Source organism: Camelus ferus, chromosome 3, assembly GCF_009834535.1.
Source record: "Camelus ferus isolate YT-003-E chromosome 3, BCGSAC_Cfer_1.0, whole genome shotgun sequence".
Lineage (NCBI taxonomy): Eukaryota > Metazoa > Chordata > Mammalia > Artiodactyla > Camelidae > Camelus > Camelus ferus.
Window position 1 is genome coordinate 1063154 of NC_045698.1, and position 19183 is coordinate 1082336.

The 19183-nt window shown below is 60.8% G+C and overlaps 1 long non-coding RNA gene across 3 annotated transcripts in view; it reads left to right on the forward strand.

The window, feature by feature from the left end:
- Window positions 1–80: 80 nt before the first annotated feature.
- The window catches only part of LOC116660356, a 31741-nt gene continuing 12638 nt past the window's right edge, over window positions 81–19183 (forward strand). Inside the window, exons 1-2 of one of the 3 annotated variants that reach the window (XR_004315793.1) lie at window positions 81–497; window positions 1001–5952. This is a non-coding gene — a long non-coding RNA (uncharacterized LOC116660356). The other 2 variants (XR_004315795.1, XR_004315792.1) reach the window with 2 other exon arrangements.

Here is a 19183-nt window from a genome sequence, read left to right on the forward strand (position 1 = left end):
TGTTTCTGAGGTGAAATGGAAGAAAGGCAAACCCATTCACCGGGAGTGCTGGTGAGCAGGGTTTCATCGGGGGTCCAGCTGCCCCGGGGAGGGGCCGCTCCCACCGAGGGTCAGACATCACGTGGTTTGTGACCCTGCAGCTCGGGGGCATCGGTGTCTCCAGTTCAGTGCACGGCAGGTGCGTGTGTGCCCGTGTCCCTGTGCCCACCTCCCCGGGAGCCTGCCCGCCCTGCCCCTCCCCGCACGGTCCCGCCCGGCCCCGCCCCGCCGTGCAGGTGAGGAAAGTAAGCCAGAAGAGGGTGCAGCTCCGGAACGTCTGTGAACGGCCCAGACCGTCCAGCACCCCCAGGACCGCAGAGGGGCTGGTCCTCGGCCCTGGAGCTGGATCTGCACCGGACCGGGTTGACTCGCCTTCCTCTCCTGGGGTCACTGAAAGCAAAAGTCCAAATGCAACCGGTTGACTTTTGCCGAGAGGAACCGTGTCACCTGGATGGAAGGTGAGGTTTTATGCAGCGAGTCCATGGAGACGGGACCCCATGCAGACCCCAGGGCGCTCGCCTGCTGTGGAAGCAGCGATTTATCAGCAGGTTCAGGGGCCTCACTGAGGTCTGGTCTTGTAAGTGCCCTTGGCTTCCTGGAAACAGGCCCCCCAGCCCCGTGGCCTCCAGGCTGAAACTACGGTCAATTCTCAGCACAGCCCAGAGGAAAAATACACTACCTGCCCCTGGGAGCCCCTTAGACACACCCTCCTCCTCCAGGTGTCAGGGCCCTCCTGACCCCTGCTGCACAGGCGGGGTGGCTCGGAGGGCAGGTGGGAGGCCGCACCGGGCACCCAGGATCTGGCTCCGGCCGCGGGAGGGACGGCAGCTGTGCAGACAGGTGGACGTGACGGTGTCCACAGGAATGAGGCGGGGATGCTGAGGAAGGGGTCTTGCGGGACTCCATCCACCACTCGAGGGGCCACAGCACCCCTCGCTGAGAACTGCCCTCCATGCACCAGGACTGACATCGGGAGGTGCTGTCCTGCCACCGGGCCCCGTGCCAGCAGGTGACAGGACTCCAGGACAGTGGAGACCTTCAGGACCCAGGGTGTGGTTCCGAGTGACCAGTATCCACCCGCTGCTCTCCGAGGCTGTGGTCAGAGCTGTGGGACAATTCTTCACACGAGGACAAGAAAGATGGACAGAAGCTCAGAAGTTACCTGACTTGCACGGCAAAAACAAAACCAAAACTGACTCTGTCTCCATCTCCAGGTCTATGGAGCCTGGACAGAGGGCGAGGCTGGGTGTGGAGGGACCCCCACCTGCGTGATGCGATCAATACATGGTCCTTCCCAAGGGCACGGCGGCCCGTCTGCGGAGTGACTGGGAACTGGGGAGGAGATGGCTTTTCCTGGACTGTGGAAGGCGGGTCTGAGGAGACGCCCGGGACAGCTGCACTGAGCAGAAGGACCGGGAACGGATGCCCAACCCGCCTTCCCAGGAGCAGCAGGCCACACAGTTCACCTGGAAAGGAGGGGCACGCGGAGTTAGGACTGGCCACTCCTGGACCTTTGGAAATGACATTGACCTGGCTGTGGGTCAGGCCTGGAAGAGGTGGAACTGGATGACCCGGGACAAAGCATTGGCTAAAGGATAGGCCGGGGGGATCAGCACCAGCATGGCCTCGGGCAGGTGGCTGTCGGCTGTGTGGGGGTCTCAACACCGTGTGTGTATACCCTGCCCAGTGCTGGCACCGCGGGCCCAGAACCTGCCATGGGGGAGGGACCAAGCTGTGCGAGGGCCTCTCGGGGGCCCCTCCCTCCCACCAGGCCTGGCAGAGGCTCGTCTCCCCAGCTCAGAGACCAACGCTGGGCGCTGGCTGTGCCACCTTCCCTCACGGGCCAGCCAGGGCCTCGGTGAGCCGGTTCCATCAGGCCCCCTCCACTCTGGAGTGGGGATTCCTTCCCACTGGGAGCGGCACTCCCTCCCGGTCCCTAAAGGAGTCTCGCCCGTGAACCGGTGTCTGCACTGCTGGGCTTCATGTGACCCCAGCACCACATCTCACCAGGCTCTCACCCCAACATCCAACCTGACGGAAGGGAGACACCGAGCTGGACGCCAGGTGAGATGGCACTTTAGGGTGAGGAGCTCACGGGACCCTGCTCTGCAGGGAGCAGCTGGGAAACATGGGGCCGTCTGTACAAATGGCGGCCCTCGGACGAGGTGGCCACTGCCACTTAAACCCACACAGAGTATGGAACGTGAAGGCCTGATCGATCGTGTCCAAGTGTCATTTTTTAGGCTGAGTTCTTTTAGCAAAATGACTCTCTACCCACCTACTTTAAATTTTCTCCGATGTGTCAGTGCCGTCTGCTGGGCAGAGGTGCAGAGGTAGGCGCTGCCACTGCAGAGAGAATTACCTGCCAGAACTACACTCATCCTTCTCCACCTCGTGTCCAGACGTGGGCGTGAGAGGCTTTCAGACGTGAGGACTTTGAGGCCCTGTGAATGGAGGGTGGAGCGTGCGTGGCTGCCCCCTCCTGAGATCTGGAGCCTCGTGGACGGGCTGCGACGTAGGTGAAACAGGCTCACTGGACTCCAGCCCCCAGACACGTTGTTTCAGGGCAGATGTTGTCTTCAGGGTGGACACAGCAGCATGCGGGGAGCAGGACAGACTGGGGGGCAAAGGTCAGCACCCCGGGGCGGCTGTGTCTGCCAGGGGCTCTGAGGGAGCTGGGGCCCCCGTGCCCACGGGACATGAAGACAGGGACTGCCAGCCTTGGCCGGGAGCCTGTCCTTGGGGGACGGTGCACCCCGACCTCTTGGGGGCCACACTGCCTCTCATTTCTCCTTAGGGGATGGAGGGCGCAGGCTTTGAGGTCAGACCCGTCCCCGGGGGATCCACCACCTGCTCACCTGTGTGGAGCTGCAGGACCGGCCCCACCGTGGGGGTGCCAGGGGCACCCTCGAGTCCAGGAGAGATGGACAAAGGCCACCAAACGTGTTTCCAGGACAGACACAGAGACGGGGGCAGGAGAGAGAGGAAGGGCGCCTCGTGAGGAGGGCTGTTGGAGTGACGGGGACGGAAGGCCTGTCCCCTCCGAGGAGACATCTCCATGTCAGGAGGTGGGCGGTGCTGCAGGGGCCGGGGTGGCCGAGGGGGCTGGTCACTGCACTGGGGGTTCCTCTCCCAGGCAGACCTGGAGCGGCAGGGCGGGGGGGTGCACCTGCCCCAGAGCATCTGCCCCAGAGCTGCCCCCTGGGCCCCCGCCTCCCCATCCCCCCGACAAAGCGCCCCCCTCTGTGTCTGCTGGCTCTGCGGCTCAGGAGTGAGGACAACGGAAACGAACACCACTTCCTCAGACTCGGCTGGGTACGTGGGGGCCTGCTGGATTTCAGGTTTTCGCCTGGATCCGCGCTTACCTTCCAGTCCCTGAAAGTCTGTGGCCTTGAACCCTCCGCTTTGTCCTGAAACCCTTGAGGTTTCATCTGGAACAAGTATTAATTCTCCTGTAATAAACTTAAAAAAAAGGCAAACCGTCTGCAGTTTAGGGGCTTCTAGAGAGGATGAAGAAAGGCCCCAAAGCCACAGCCAAGTCCGTCTCTCCCGGGCGGAGGGCGCGCGGCGCTCACATCGGTTACCTGCTCTGCAGCCGCCCCGGCCGGACGGGACAGCTCGGAACCGGGCGGCCTCTGGCTACGGCGGTCGACTTTCTGCTGCGACCTGATCTGAGGAAACACTTCGCTTAAAGTGAGATGCTCAGGGACCCACCTGCTCACCTGGGGGACCTTGCCTGCTCTAGACCCACTGGGTATGGACACCGTCGGCCCAGCCTGAGGACAGGCCGCTGGACGGGGTCTGGGTGTGGGCCCTGCCAGCCCCGGCCTATCCACCAGGGGGCAGTGGTGCATAATCGTGGCCGCCGGTCCCGGAGGGTCGGCCCCTGGGCCGTGACCACAGAGCCCAGCAGCCCTTTAAGCTGCTGACACCCGGCAGGTCCACAGCAGAAAGGCTGAGACCCTTCGGGAATGATGCAGCCTCTCAGACCTGCGGGGAAGAGGCACGGATGCACGGGCCCACATCCTGAGGAGTCTCAGCTCCATTCTGCAGACAAAGCCGCGGAGGCCCCGCAGGAGGCTGGTCCTGGCCTTGACCCTAGGGCCGGTGCTGGGTCCCCTGGTCCCCTCCCCAGCGTGTCCTTCAGCTCCAGCGACCCGCCGGAGCCGTCTGGCAGGACGTGCTGACCCCGGGAGGCTTCCTCTGGCCAGCCCAGTGGCACGTCCAGTCCCGCGGGTGGGCACTGGGAGGCGACTGTGGAGGGAGGGCTGCTGGGCTGCAGCTCCTGTCATGAGGCCCACGGGCTCTGCGGCCGTAGCAGGGCTGGGCTTCCAGGTGGACACCACCTCCTGCCTGGTGTCTCAGCCAGGAGGCACCTCCTTCCCAGGGGGATGATTGGCCGGGCCTAGAAGCGACCTTGCCAGCCAGGACCCCCACGGCGGGCCGGACCTCCTGCTGGCTGGGCTCCTGCCTCGCTGGCTGCTCAGCGTGTTCTCTGCGCGCTTCTCGTAAAACGGAGCCGCCGAGGCTCCCAACCATCGGGGCGTCTTGCTTGGAGGGGGGCTGTGGGCGGGGGCCCGGGTCCCTGCGTCCCTGCATGACTAGCGGCTGGACCCTCCCGTCTGGGAGACGCTCTTTCCTTGTTCCAAACCGCGCTGGCTTCCTCGGAGGCTGGGATCAGTATTACAGTACTAATTTATTAGACGTGGGGAGATTTTAAATTTCATTCTTGTGCAGTTATTTAAAATTTAAAATGATAACGTCTAACCCAATTAAATTTCAGCTGATCGCTCTCCAAATGCACAGTCTTATAAAATATGAATCAGGAGCCTTAGGAACTCTTGATAACAACTTAATCTCCACGTCGGTGATCTGCTCTGGGGCCCTCCTGTCACAGTGCGGACCTCAGGAAGCAGAGAAAGAGACAGAGAGCAGGCCGATCCAATTCTGAGGATTCTCACCCATCAGACTCAAAGTTCCAGGACCATTTCACGCACGTACAATTTCTTCTCCTGTTTTGTAATAATTATGCTTTTTTATTTGACCTTTCTCTTGGGGGATTTCTGGCATTTTCATAATTTAGAGGCTCCAGTGGAGACAGCCTGTTTTCAGCCTCGCACAGCGTCAGCAGGGGGACCATGGGGGGGCGCGACCCCACCCTGTCATCCCGCAGCCCTGCCTCCCAACTGGTTCGCGTGTGTAGAGCCTGCCAGCCTCCGACAGTGAACTTCCCTTTCCAGGAACACACAGCACGGGTGGCCCTGCCCGAGGGCCTGGAAATCCACCGGGTCCCACCAGGCCGGGAAGTCAGCAGGACCCCCGCTGGACCCTCGATGAGATGCTGGGCAGAGCCTGGCTCCTGGGGTTGGTCCACGCGGAACTCAAATCCCGGCTTGCTAGGGACCAGCTGGGGCAGGGGCCTCTCGTGGGCGCCCGCCCCCTCGCCTGCAATGTGAGATTATGGGAGGCCCTCCCGGTAGAGTGGCCTTGGCAGTAAGTCGTCTGGAAGCTCGGAGCCAGTGCCCCCAGCGGGTGTGGACAGGGGACCCGGGCTCCAGAGCCTTCGCTCGCTCGCTCGCCCACAGGTGGCAGGGACCAGGCTGGGCCCAGGTGTGGGAGCCAGGGAGGTCAGACTGCCCAGTGGAACAGGGGGGGTCACCTCAACTAGAAAGTTGACATGACAGAGCCGGGAGTCCGGCCACCCTCTCCAGGTGATGATCGATTCAAACACAGAGGAACCTTGCTGCCAACAAAAGGCCTGGGAATCAGCTGTGCTCGGGATGTCCCCACCGCAGGCGAGGCCACGGGGGCCCCGCCCGGCTCCGCAGCGCTTGTCTGGAGAATCGAGGAGCAGTCGAGGAGACACGTGACTGGCGTTTAACTTCGCTGTGATGCTCCGTGTCCCCTGACTTGGTAGGTATGTCGGTGGTGCGTGGTGGGGTTGGGCTGGAGCTCTGAGGCCCAGTGCAGGCTGGCCGGGTGCTGGGAGCTCACTGGAGCGGCCGTGCTCTCGGACACGGCTCCCTGCCAGGCCAGTCTCCTCTCCAGGTGGGCACCTGGGTCCCAGGGTGTGGCCCCGGGACCAGCAGCACGCAGCGGCCCGAGACGTGCCTGTCTCTGCGCTGGAGCCCTGGTGCCCTGTGGCCACCCCCTTGGCAACTGCCCCAGGGGGCACAAAAGCAGGGATCTGGGCGTGTCACCCAGCTTGGGCTGGAGCCCCTTCATTTGGCTCCTGAAGAGATCAGATCCTGGGGTGAGAGCCAGCTCGAGGAAACAGTCCCTCTGCTGAGGGGAAGCTGGAAAGCTGCGTCTCGCGTTTCGTTTGCTTTTACTGTTTATACAAATACAGAGAAATTGTTGCGACGAGTGAGGACCAGCACAGGTCGGGAGCCCAGCACTCAGCCGACCAAGGAAACGGCCGTGCGAGGAAAACGGACGGACGGGGTCTCGGGCGGGTCTCTGTGGACATGGCGTGGCCTGAGCAACTGGTCACATGGAACTAAGTCGGCAGAGGCCTGGACCCGCCGTGCCGTCAGGGCCTGCAGACGTGGGGGGCCCCTGCCGTGCGGTGCAGCCTGCGGCCAGCGAGGTGGTCAGAGGGTGACTGGGTCCTGCGGGGCCACCCTGAGTGCGTGGAGCTGAGACCTGATGAGCCCTGGACTTTCAGACGCAGACACGGTGGTGGGGGGCCAGGGCAGGGGAGCCCGATGCCCAGAACAGCCCTGGGTTCGTCAGCTCCTCGGGAGCATCTCGGTGCCTCAGCTGCACCCGCGACTCAGGCAGAGCCTGGCAGATGTGGGTGTGCAACGCCTGCTCCAGTGAGCCCGTGTGCCCTCCTCCCAGCCCCCAGCCCCCAGCCCAGGACGGACAGGCTCCTCTCCGTCTCTGACCCGACGGGGGGCCACCCACCTGGCGGCCTGCTTGCTCGTTGCTCTCCGGCTCCCCCACCTGAACTTAGCACCCCCCACCTCAACCTGGGGCCCCTCCTCACCTTGTGCGCCTCCCTGGCTGCTTGGACACCCTGTGGCGACAGGGGTCAGCCCTGAGGGTAGGTCAGCCCAGCGTGGATTGAGGGGCCCAGCGTGGATTGAGGGACGCAGCTTGGGTCCCAGGCGAGTGAAGTATTTCGTAGCCTCCAATTGTCTGCGTTGGTCTTTGAAGCCTGGAGGGACGGGAAACAGCTAGCCCCCACTGGGGACTCGGGCTCTCGTGGGCCAGGGAGCCCGTCTGTCCTTCAGGCCCCAGGACTGTCCATGGGGGGGCCTCAGGGCTACCTGTCCCCCCAAAGCCACTTTAAAGACTTGCATGCTCCCCACCTCAGAAGTGGCCGGTTCACTTCCCCTGCATCTCTTGTCATACAGGCGGCGGTCACTTTTCTTCGTTTTCTGACTGTACTGTCTCCTGGCTAGCTTGCTCACCTGCCCACCGATGCTGGACTCGAGGGGCTGAGAACCGGCTCTGGAGCCTGGGGTGACTGGGGCCTGGGCTGTTTGGGGGAGACTGTGAGAGGGTCTGCCGAGGGAGGGGCGGGGGGCTGGCCCTGGGCGTCCAGCCCCGACTCTAACCATGCAGGTCTTGAGCCGGTGGGGCTGCCAGACCAGCCCCTGCGAGTTTGTAAAGGGTCCTGTGTGTGGACCAGGGCAAGCCCTCCCGGCTGCGTGGTGCCTGGGGCTCCCCCCGCACCCCACCCTCACCCACAGCACCGCCTGCTCGCTGCCTGGGGCCCGCTGCCCCGTCCTGAGTCCCGCGGGGCTGCTTGGAGTCCGTCACCCACACGGCCCGGCCCGTCTGGGTCCCAGGCAGAGGCGCCGCTTTCTGACCGGCCTGGGCCTGGCCGTCATGGCCTGTCTGCTGACCGGTCTGATCGCCGCGCAGTCTTGCTGCCTGTTAGGTGTAAGCAAGGGTTTGAAAAATCCCCCCTTCTCCTCTGTCAGCCATTTGGCTCTATACTGGGGGGTCTTTTTAACGGCTCCCCTGGGAGTTCCATGAGGCTCGCCTAATTTTTACAGCATTAGATTAGTCCTTCGCCAGCCCTCGAAGGCTGCAAGGACAGACAGCAGCTGACTGAGTCTGGCCACTCCCGCCTCCTTGTTGCCCACACGTCTCTTCCACTTGTTACAAACGCACAGGCTGTTGCGTTCATCGTCTCCGTGGTCAGGCCTTGTCTCCCCCTTTCAGAGCAGGTCACTTCTTCCGGAACGTCTGCGCTTCCGTCAGGGGCCATCTCCCTTCATCGTAAAGAATGTCCTGTAGTGTTTCTCAGGGTGGTGAGTGTCCCAGGTTTTATCTGCCCTGGTTTCTGTGAGATGCCCCCACTGGTGCCGAAGTCTGGGCAGCAGGCCTGCTCCTCGGTGCTTTAAAGGAGCCGCTCTGGCGTCTGCTGGCCCCACGCCTTCGGGTGTCATCCCTCTTCCTCCGGGAGCGTGTGGCCCTGCGGGGGCTGCCTCCTCCCCGCAGGCGCCTGCTCCTACGGGCCGTGCGCCTTTGCGGTGGTTCGCAGCATTGGGACAAACCCGGTACCTGCTCGTCCTGCTGGACCCGTAGTCGCTCCTTTAGAACAGACGGGGGTCATGGTGCTGACGGAGGCGCATGTGCTGTGAGGACGTCGTGGGCGTCGCCAGGGTCCCCAGGGCTGTTCTGGAAACTGACAGGCCTCTCGGTGCGCGAGATTCAGCTTTTGCCTCCGCCTGGCCGACACGTTTCAATCTTTTCCAAGCTGATTGGCAAAAAGCAAGATCTTCTTTCTCTGGATCAGAGGATTTTTTCATTTTTTCCCACCACCAATCAATCTGATCCTGTATCCACGCACAGGTTCTTGCTGAGACCAAGTCGCCCTCGGGGTAGGGGTGTCCACCCTGGTCTAAGTGCTTCCTGCCAGCTGAGGCCGGGGTGGGGGTGGTCTGCGGGAAGTGGGCTTACCTGCGTCTCCCACCCTCCCCGAGGGGCTCAGGCTCAGGCTCACCCCCATGACCTCCAGAGCCCTCCCCAGTGTCACCGCTCACCCAGACTCACCCCAGGTACCGCGCACGGTCCTGGAGACACACAGAGGAGGATGCCTGATGTGGGCAACAGGGAGGTGGGACGAGACTTTCCCTCCGGAATGTGGAGCGCCTTCCTGCAGGATTTGTGACTTTCTGCTGTCCGCCTGTCTTGGGGTCCACCTGAAGAGGAGTGAGAGTTTAAGCTGCCAGTTCTGAGAGCCATTTCCGAAGGCCAGGAGGTGGAAGCAAGCCAAGCGTCCCGGAAGTGCGTGCATCTTACTTGCTGGACTGAGTAACGCTGGAGCCCTTCTGGGAAGTGTCCCGGGCAGGTGCAGCCCTCGGCTTGGGGTGATGCGTTTTGATTTAAATGGGGTTCTTTCAGCCCAGCATCCTGGTCGCACTGACCCTCCTGTGCCCGTTGTTCAGTGAGCCCCGTCATGACAGCCTTGCTGTTTACCTGGTACCGAAACCTTTACAGGAGCGACCTACACGTATCTGTGTTATTTTGCCCTGGTGTGGGCACTGATCCCGAGGGTGCTGGTGTGTCCTCGCCGGTTCCCCAGCGGCAAACACACACCACTGTCCATCTGCCGGATTCCCACTCCCTCTCCATCCTGACCCACTGCGGCCTGGCCTCAGGAGTCCCCCCGACCTGTCCTGCCCCTGGAGCACCTGGCCCGAGCCTGTGTCTCCACCCCCTTTTCCAAGGGACTGAGCTTCCTTGGGGTTCACGGAAGGCCTTTATGTGGGGGTGCGCTGCCTCAGGCTCCGGCAGACACGTGTTGTTCTGCGACCTCGAATGCGAATTCCACTTACACAAAACACACATCTTAGCCATGGGGTTCAGCAGACAATCTGGGCGGCCGCTAATTTGCAACTTCTTATTTTACTGAGTTTCACGAGAAACAAAAGAAGCAAACACTTTCCATCATAGCCACTGACTTTAAAAAAAGCCATGTGTCCCTTCTCATTTTCATTATCTGTCTGTTTCTCAGGTCCCCATGCAAGTGTGACTTTTCTAACGATCTTGCTTGACCATGGACAGCACTCAGCTGAGTCTCTAAATTTTACACGGGAGGGAAGTGCAGCTCGGAAAGAATCACTGCTGCGCCCGGGGCTGCAGAGCGAGGTGTCCGACGCCCCGCTGGCGGGGCCCCACCCGGGCTCCTCCCGGCCTCGCTGGGCACAGGTGTCCCCGGCCACCAGTCTCAGCGACGCTCCTTCCGCCGGCGAGCCCCGCACCGCGCAGCCCACTGAGTCCTGGGCGGCCTCGTTTGCCCGAGTGTGTGGTGCTCACGCATGAGCGGCCAGAGTGTAAATGTGGTAAATATTTTATTTAGAATAGTCCTCACCAGCTTGACGGGCTCATTTCCAATTTTTCTCTCTGTCATTCTGTTGCACACACAGAGCCACACGCACACACGCAGTCACGCGCAGTCACATGCACACACGCATTTGCGCGCACACACTCCTCAGCAGTCCCCGAGCCGCGGTTTTGTGCTTGGCATCACCTTCCTTGGCCAACACCATAAATGCCTTTGCAACCAGAGCTGACAGCCCCCCACCCCCGAAATCTTCCAGAAGGTTCTCTTGGAATTTCTCCCCCTGGCTGGCCTTGCTGGCCGCTGGCCAGGGGCTGAAGGGCAGCCCCGGCAGAGGGCGCTGGAGCCTGAGGGGCTGCCCCAAGCGGTTAGCAGAGCTCAGGGAGGCAGCACGGAGGACGTGGGAAGATTCGCAGGCCCCAGCGGCGCCTGGGCGTCCGCGGTCATGTGGGTGGTTTCCTCTGGTTCTGGCTCCAGGTCTCTCCAAAGACGCGAGCTTGAGGGACGTTTGTTCATCACACCAGCGGGCTCTCACCTCGCACAGACCCCAGACTCCCTCCTGCCCCACGCCCAGGTGCCAAGTCTCTGCGGTGAGAGCCAGTGTTTCCCCAGGTGGCTCAGCGAGTGATGTGCACTCTTGGAATTCCATCTGGTGTGGCATTAAGACCAGGAGAGAACGAAATAAGCCACTCAAGATAGAAGAAAAACGCCTTTGACAGATGACTTCACATCCGCTTACGACGCCGTTGGAACCAGAAATGAGCCAAACAAGCAGAACTCGTCCCTGGTCCTAAAGCCCTTTGCTCTCCACCTGTCTGCACCTGTCTGTCCTCCCACCTCCCAGCGCCTCCACCTGTGCGGCTGTTCCTCCTTTGACCCCCTGGGCCAGGGTCCCCGACGGCCAGGTGGGGGGATGGGGGTGCCAGGACCCCGTGTGGGCTGGGACCAGGGAGGGCGGCCCCAGGGCCACGTCTAGGGGCTGGGGGTGTGAGCCCCCCGCCCTGGGCAGAGCTCAGGGAGGAGGCTTGGGGCCAGGAAGCCCAGCCTCCGGCTGCAGAACATGTGCCAGTGAGGACGTGGCCCCTTGTCCAGAAGCAGGAACGAGGCTTCCTCCTCTCTTCCAGGCCGCCCTCGAGACTGTGTGTGTGTGTGCACACATACGTGCCTGTGCGTGTTTTAACAGCTTCATTGAGAGAGAATTCACAAAACATTACAATCCATCCACTTAAGATGTACAATTCAGTGGTCTTTGGTATATTACATTATTTGTTTAATTATGGTATAATATTAACACAAAATTTACCATCTTACCCATTTTTAAGTGTACACTTGTGGCATTAAGCACGTCCACAAAGGTGGGTGGGCGACCATCACCACGATTTCCAGAGCTGTTTTATCTTCAGCTCCTTCCCCGAGGACAAAGCTCCACGTGGCGGGGCCCGCGGCTCTCAGTATGGTGCCTAGTGCGGGGGGTGAGCAGTGGGGGGACAGCCCCCGGGGTTGGAGATGTTCTTTTGGGAAATGTGGCCAGAAGTGGCCTGCCAGGCTGAGGATCTGTGGCCCCCCAGAGCTTCCTCTATGAGACTGGGAGAAGGGGGCTCCTCTGCAGCCTCAAAGGGCCCAGGAGGAGCCTGGGGGCCGGTGACAAGTGGGGAGAAACGTGCCTCCCTGGGGCCCAGGCAGCGTGGATGTCACTCCTCGCTGGGTCCCGGACCCCTTGCACCAGCCCAGGGGCTCCCAGAGGCCGGCGGTGTCCTACGCACCATGACATCCTACCCTCCACGGCGTCCTGCCCGCCACGGCGCCCTGCGCACCATGACGTCCTGCCCTCCACGGTGCCCTGAGCACCACGGTGCCCGCACCACGGAAAGTGCTCCAAGGGGCAGGAGGATTCACAGCAGTGAAGATGACAGTTCCAACCAGGCCCATCTTTGAGCCGCATCGCCGTGGGCGCCGCCTGCCCGCGTCCTGTCCTGAGGCTTCATTTTCAAATGCTGCCAGAAAACGCCTGAGAAAACAGCTTTGCTCCCAGAAGTCCTCGCGGGGAGGATGGAACCCACCTCCTCTGGCGCCTCTTCACTCTCGTGAGAGGACAAATGAAGATGAAGCTGAGCGCTGTTCAGCAAACGTGGGGTTTCTCCTTCGATTCCCCGCATTCTGAGGGGAGGCGGCCCTTGCTCTGGTCGCCTGGAGCTTCCACTTGTCACTCAGGGTGATGGGGACACAGCGTGACGTGTTCCCTCCTGCAGAGAGTGTGGTGGGGCCCCAGGAGGAGCGCCGACTTCGGGGGAGCTGAGAGGCCTCAGTCAGAACACAAGCCAAACTCCTAAAAAGGAAAACACAGCTTGCTGGGGCTACGAGCCCTGCCCTGGCCAGAAATCAGAAATCTCACCCAAACCCCAGACCGAGGCACGAGCAACGGAAACTCTGCAGAGGGAACGGGGCGTTGTCTCAGAATGTGCTCTGCGAGGGGACCAGGGACGGGCCTGCAGAGCCGCCTCCCGCCCTCCCGGCAGGTCTGAATCCCAGTCTGGGCGTCCTGCGGAAATCAGCCGCTGGGGACGGAAAAACCAAGAAAACGGAGCCAGGGTTCCCTGGCCAGGGCCACGGTGGGCTCCGCATGGGGATGCTTGCTGGCGAGCTGGGCGGTACGTTTGTTTTGTAACCAAGGCCTTGAAGACTGAGAGACACGCGGGTCTGCGCACCCGGCCCGGCGAGGAGCAGAGAGGTCGGCCCGCCTGGGTCCCCTGCCCTTGTCACAGGATGGAGCAGCAGGGTCCCCCTTCTGACAGGTCTGGTTGAACGCCTTGGAGGTGGATAGACTGGTAGTTGACAGGGGGAGAGAGAGAGCTGTTGCACAGAAGTCAGGGTGGGATCGTGGCCAGGGCGTCAATTTAACGACGCAGACTTCGAAGTTCCCCTGTCGTGAGGCTGAGTTTGCTCCGTGCCCCGGAGGCGATGGCTTTTTAAAGCCCTGGACGGTGGGTAAGTTCCCAGGAAGTGGGCTGTGGACTGGGCCGCCTGCGGAGACTGGCGCTGGGTCCCAGGGACATCCGTCCTCCTCGTCATGAGGAGGATTTACTCCCCCGCTTCCTCGCGGGGCTGGGGGCTGCTGCTCAGCACCCTGGCCGCCGCGGTGGGTGCGTGAGACCCGGTCTCAGGTTCACAGGAGCTTGGGGGAGGGCAAGGATGCTGACACGGATCCTTCGGGGCAGCTGGGCTTGGAGGGGAAAGGGAACTGACTCATTTCACTTCACACATATTTGCATTTTGCAAGTTTTACTTGTAATTTTGTGATACAAGAAAATAATGAGGAATTGCTTCCCAGACCCCTTCACCAAAATCACCCCCCCGACGGCGCCACAGGGCAGCCCTGGCCCCTGTGGTGTGACTGTGTGGGCAGCCCCCGGAGTGCCCCTCCCCGCACCTGCCGCCGGGTGACCACACGCCGTGCCTCATCTGAGACGGGCTGGCCGGTGTGACTCTTTCCCCAGACTCTCCCTCAAGCCGCCCAGTGTGTCATTAACGTGACGGAAACACATCAGACTCCAGGTTAACCCCCCGCCCCGTCGTGTGAGGTGACAAGGACTTAGAGCTGGCCCAGGTCAGACCTCATCCTCCAGAGGAACCACCCTGTGGATAACAGAAGGCGAGCGAGTCTCCGCGGAGGGCAGCAGCCTGGTGGTCAGGGGAGGGTGGGAGCACCGTCTTAGAGCGGTGCTGCTCCGGCTGGGGTCCGCAGAGCCGTGGGTGTCCCAGAGACGTGTTCAGAGGTCCACGCGCTCAGAACATCTTCATAATACTGAGATGTTACGTCAGTTTCCCGTGATTTCTACGACACATTCCACAGACTGGACAGCTTAAAACGACAGAGATTTGTTCTCTCTCAGTCCGGAGGCTCAGAGGGAGAATCTGTTCCGGGCCTGTCTCCAGCTTCCCGCTGGTGGTTCCTGGGAATCCATGGTGTCCCTTGATTTATGGACACATCACCCTGACCTCTGCCTCCGTCTTCACACGTGTCTCCCTCCCTGTGTCTCAAACTCCCTCTCCTTATAAAGAGTCCTTGGCTTTGGGTCTCCTCTTGACTATGTCTGCAAGGATCCTATTTCCAAATAAGGTCACAGCCCCAGGCTCCAGGAGCATGTGACTTCGTGGGACACTACTCGCTCAGCACAGGTGTTACTTGCTTTCTTCACTGTGCTGACCTCTGCACCGATGGAGCAAGTCAGTGGTGGGTCAAGTCATGGGGGGTTAATCACGGTGGGTAACGTCACGACACCTTAGCAGGGAAGCAAGCTTTGCTGGAGGGCCTGGCACTCTCCATCTCCCGGCACTCACAGTGACAGAGCGCCAGCTCCACTTAGGGTTGGCCCTGATGAGTGTGGTGTCAGCTGTGTTGAATCTTGACCAGTGACTGCATCTTTCTAATAATCCCTGAGACAGAATGGGGAGCGTGAAGGCATGGTCGGCTCGAGGCGTGTGACTGAATTGCGAGCTGACCTCCTGGTCTTTTCCAGGAACACCATTTTCACTGGGAAAAAAACAACGAAAAAGCTACAGTTATTTGAACATTTCCTGGAAACCAAATGAAGAAAGTCTGTCACTTTAGGGAGAACAGTGAACAGGGCTTGTTTTCCATGAAAAGTCTGAGCTTTCCAACCCGCACAAGGATTTTGGAAAAGCCGTATCGGCCGTGGTGTGCCTGGTACTTGCCGACACTGCCAGACCTTTCTGATGAGATCAGCTGACACGTGGAAGATCTGTTTAGCTACACAAACCACTAATTTGCTAATGTCAGTGCAGGTTGTTACAGCCCTGAGCACGGGGAAGAGGCCCATTCGCACCGCGAGCTTGACCAATGGGTTTTAATGTCACAGCATAACGTTTATTGCTATGGTTTCCGGCTTTATTTTGTGACTAGGCTTTAGGAAATGCTAATTTGTCAAGGTTTAGCATAATATCAAAGAAGAATAGTCCACATGGTCTGAAATTACTATTAAAATACACCTCTCTCTCCCAGCTGCGTGTCTGTCTGGGGCCTGGTTTTCTTGGCGTGTTTCACCTAAAACAGCACGTGACGCTGGACCGACTGCGGACGCGCGTGAGAGGTCAGCAGTCGGCTCTCGCCAGACATCAGAGCGATTGCAAAAATGTCAGGCAACGCACTCTTGTCACCGTGTACCTTGCAAAATTATTTTTAGTAAAAATATGCCATTTGTGCTAACAGGTAATAGTTTTGTTTTTATTCCTGAATAAATTAGTAAAGATTTTTAAGTGATCGGTTGTAATTTCCAACAGGGCGACCAGCAGTAGACATAACCCAGAGAAACCAAAGCGCCTTGGGGGCCTCAGGAGTACGTAGGGCTAAAGGGCGGAAGATTTGACAACTGCTGCCGTGAGGACCCGCCTGTGCCCTTCAGGGGTTTCTGTTTGGTCGTCTGGGAAGAGCCCCCTCCCTCCATCACCCAAGTGGACTGAGGTCTGTGTTGTGTCAGCGGAGGGCCAGGCTGCAGCGAGCGCACACTGTGCGCTGAACAGGAGACAGGCCTTTCCTGAAACAGAGCGGTGACAACTTGGCGCGACCTGCTTTCCTCACCAGAGGACTGACAGTGCCGTCCCCGGAACTCAGGGCGATAGTGAGGTTTCACTGTGTCTGTAGGAAATGCCTTTTTGCTCCATGAAGCTCTTTAGAAATCGACACATGAAGCTCGTTGATAACGGTCCCATTTGGGACAGAAAACAGGAGGACGCCACCCCGGGCGGCGCGTTTACAGATCCGAGGGGCGCGGGCGGGTGCTGTGGTTCTCACGTGGGCCCACGTCTCCGACCGAAGGCGGTCTGTTAGGTTCCATCCGTTCTCACTGCTGCACTCAAGGTTAGCAGTGAGCGCTGCACGGGTGTGTTTGATGCAAGTGTTACCGCGATCGAGGCTCCGATGTCTCCCGCCAGCACTGGGCCGATGGGTCTGGCCCGAGGGTCTGCATTACTCTGCCTGATGTCCACGCGACACTTACTGTGGACAGTGTTTCGCTGTAGGACCGATGCAGAGGTGAATGCAGGGAGACTGGCTGAAGTGTGGGGAAGGGCAAACGCTCAGAATCCTCCACGCAGGGCTGGGAAGCCAGTGTCACCAGCCCCGGCCTTCAGCACCCTGTGTGCATTGCCACGTGCCTTCCTAAGGCTGAGAATTCTCCTTCCCTGCTGGGGTGCGAGCTGAGCCAGTGTCTTCTCCAGCAAAGGAGCTGGTGTATCAGTTATGGATTCCCACCATAATGGTGCATAACAAACACGCCCGAACTCAGCAGCTTGGAGCAACGAGCAGTGAATTTGTTTATTAGTGTTTGTCTGCAGCAGGCTGGGCTCTGAGGGCAGCCCCCCGGGCCCTGGCTGGGTCTGGGGCACCCCAGTTGGCTGTGGCTTAATGTAGGGTGGTCTCTGCGGCAGACTGAGGGGGACTGGGGGGGGTACCCAGCCCTGTGATCCTAATGCTGAGGGTTTCCTGCCTGTGTCAGTCTCTGCTCCCTTCCTGATTAAAGTTCTCCCCCCGGACCAGCAGGCTAGCCAGCTGATTGGCAGGAGGGGGGCTTGGTTTAAATATTTTACTCTAAGGTGGGGTAAAGTCAGGGTCCAGTGAAACACTGAACCCACCCCAAGTATTCCAGAGGGAGAAACGCAAGGTGAGGAATTGATGACACGGAGGTGGGAGGGCTGAGAAGCTGATGGGGCGCCTTTCAGCCACCCCAGCAGGCTTGGGGACACAGCCCAGCCCCACCCACCAGCCTGGGCCGGGCTGGGAGAAGCTGGAACTTGGGAAGAAGTGGGGACTGGGGAAATTATTTGCTCGTCCCTCCCTGACCCCAGTAGGAAAGCGCTGCCAGGCCATCCCGGGGCTGGTGCAGGACAGAGGAGGGGCAGGAGTCTGAGGACGGACGGGCCGCTGGGCTGAAGGAGAGCCTGGCCTCCTGGGCCGACGGAGAGCCCGGCCTCCTGGGCCCAAAGGCAAGGGCATTTAATGAGCAGAGCTGCTCCCCAGTGGCACCCTGGCCTGGGGGTGGGAGCACTGGGCAGGGTGAGGGAGCAGCCCTCGCCTCCCCCGCCCAGTGCCTGGGGGTTCAGAGCCTAGCCCCCTCTCCCCGTGCGCAGACCCCTTCTGAAGCGTGCGCCGAGCGGGGCTGACTGCGGAGCCAGCCTCGCAAAGAAGAGCGGGCCCCCCACCTTCGCTTGCAGCCACGAGGCTGCTTCCTGCAGCCGCCTTCCGCGGAGGGGTCTCGCCCCTGGGAAGCTGTGCCCCCAGAAGACGGCCCCTCGTCCTCCACGACACCCAAACGACACCTGCCCCTCTTCTTACTTCTCTGGGTACTTTCTTGGAAACAAGGGACTTTGCAGGAGCATCGCCGTGCCAACTCAGGGAGCCTCATCCCGTCTTCGGTCCCCGGCCGCGTGGACGTCAATGTCGGCGCTAATGGCCTATTTGCGGTGGTGGGGTTTGTTTCAATCAGGCTCAGCCTCTCCCCCGACAGCGGGAGGCGCCTCATGAGCGGTGTCGCTGACGCTCCCGCTGATTTAGGTCCAGGGCGGCCTGTCGGGCGCCTCCCTCCACACACGCTCTGCGCACTCAGGGTGACGGATGGCACCTCTGTTAATAAGTGAAGCTTGTTCTGTGGTCAGAATGGCCGTCGCGCGCCCTGGGGGCGGCCCGACCCGGGAGGGGCTGACTCCGAAAGTTCGTTTCCCTGCGTCAGTGGTTTGCGCTCGTGTGGACCTGCCAACAGGAGCAGAGCGGCTGAGGGATGGGGGAAGCTGCCTCGGTGACTTCACGTGGAGCCCACACGGGAAAGGTTTCCTGGCATAAAACTGACTCCCGGGTCCAGCTGAAGATTCCAGAGCTGCGTCTCCCCTCTGGCCGCTCCGGCAGTGGGTGGGCCCGCTGCTCCCTCGAGCCACAGGCTCCCTGGTGGGGCCAAGGCCGGCAGGCATGGACCCGGGGGAGCTCTGTGGGGCCGGCAACGCTAACACAGCAGAAGCAGGTGGCTCTCGAAAAAGGCCAGAGGTGAGACTCTCTGGGGCCTACCCCCCCAGTTGCCCGCTTTCTAGGCCACTCTGACCCCGACCTCCCCAGGGGCCCCCAGTCTCTGTCTCTCCTCCCTTGGCCTCCCAGCTGCCTTACTCTTGAGATGCCTCCTAAGGGGCCTCGCGGTCCTGGGAAAACACCCTGACGGGTAGGGTGTAGCCGGCAGACCTTCGGAGGCCTTTGCCTCCCAGCCTGCCCCCCTTCTGATGGAGCAGGTGTGCCCCGTGGTCCACTGTCCCTGCAGCCTGGCTGCGGGCCCCAGGCCCACCCTGACCGGGCTGCCAGGGACAGACCACACCTCCCTCCGTCCTGGCACTTGATGCTCCCGGTCGCTTCCTTCTAAGGGCGGATCCTCTGTCAGTGCCGGGCAGAGAGGACCTGCTGTCGGGGGTCCCCTCCTCTGTCCTCACTGCTCAACTCCGAGCAGCAGCCCAGCCGCCTGGGGCCCCTCAGAGGAGCCGTGTCAGGAAGCAGACTGAAATGTCCGGGTCCCAGAGCCGTCCTGAGCCTGGCCTGCTGCGACTCCGTGGGCAGGCCTCCCTCTGGGCGATGTCACCTTGTGCCTCCCACGTCGCTGGGCAGCTGGGATTCCAGCAGGACGTCGGAGGGGTCCCCGTGCTGGTGATCCTCACTGCGAGGCACCTGCGCTCGGAGGGTGAAGGCCTCTGTGCTTCCACCAAACAGTATTATCTGAATCACAAAATCAGTGATTTCTATGAAAAGAGAAACACAATCTTCAAAAAGCGATGGTTACAAAGACTTAAATCCCT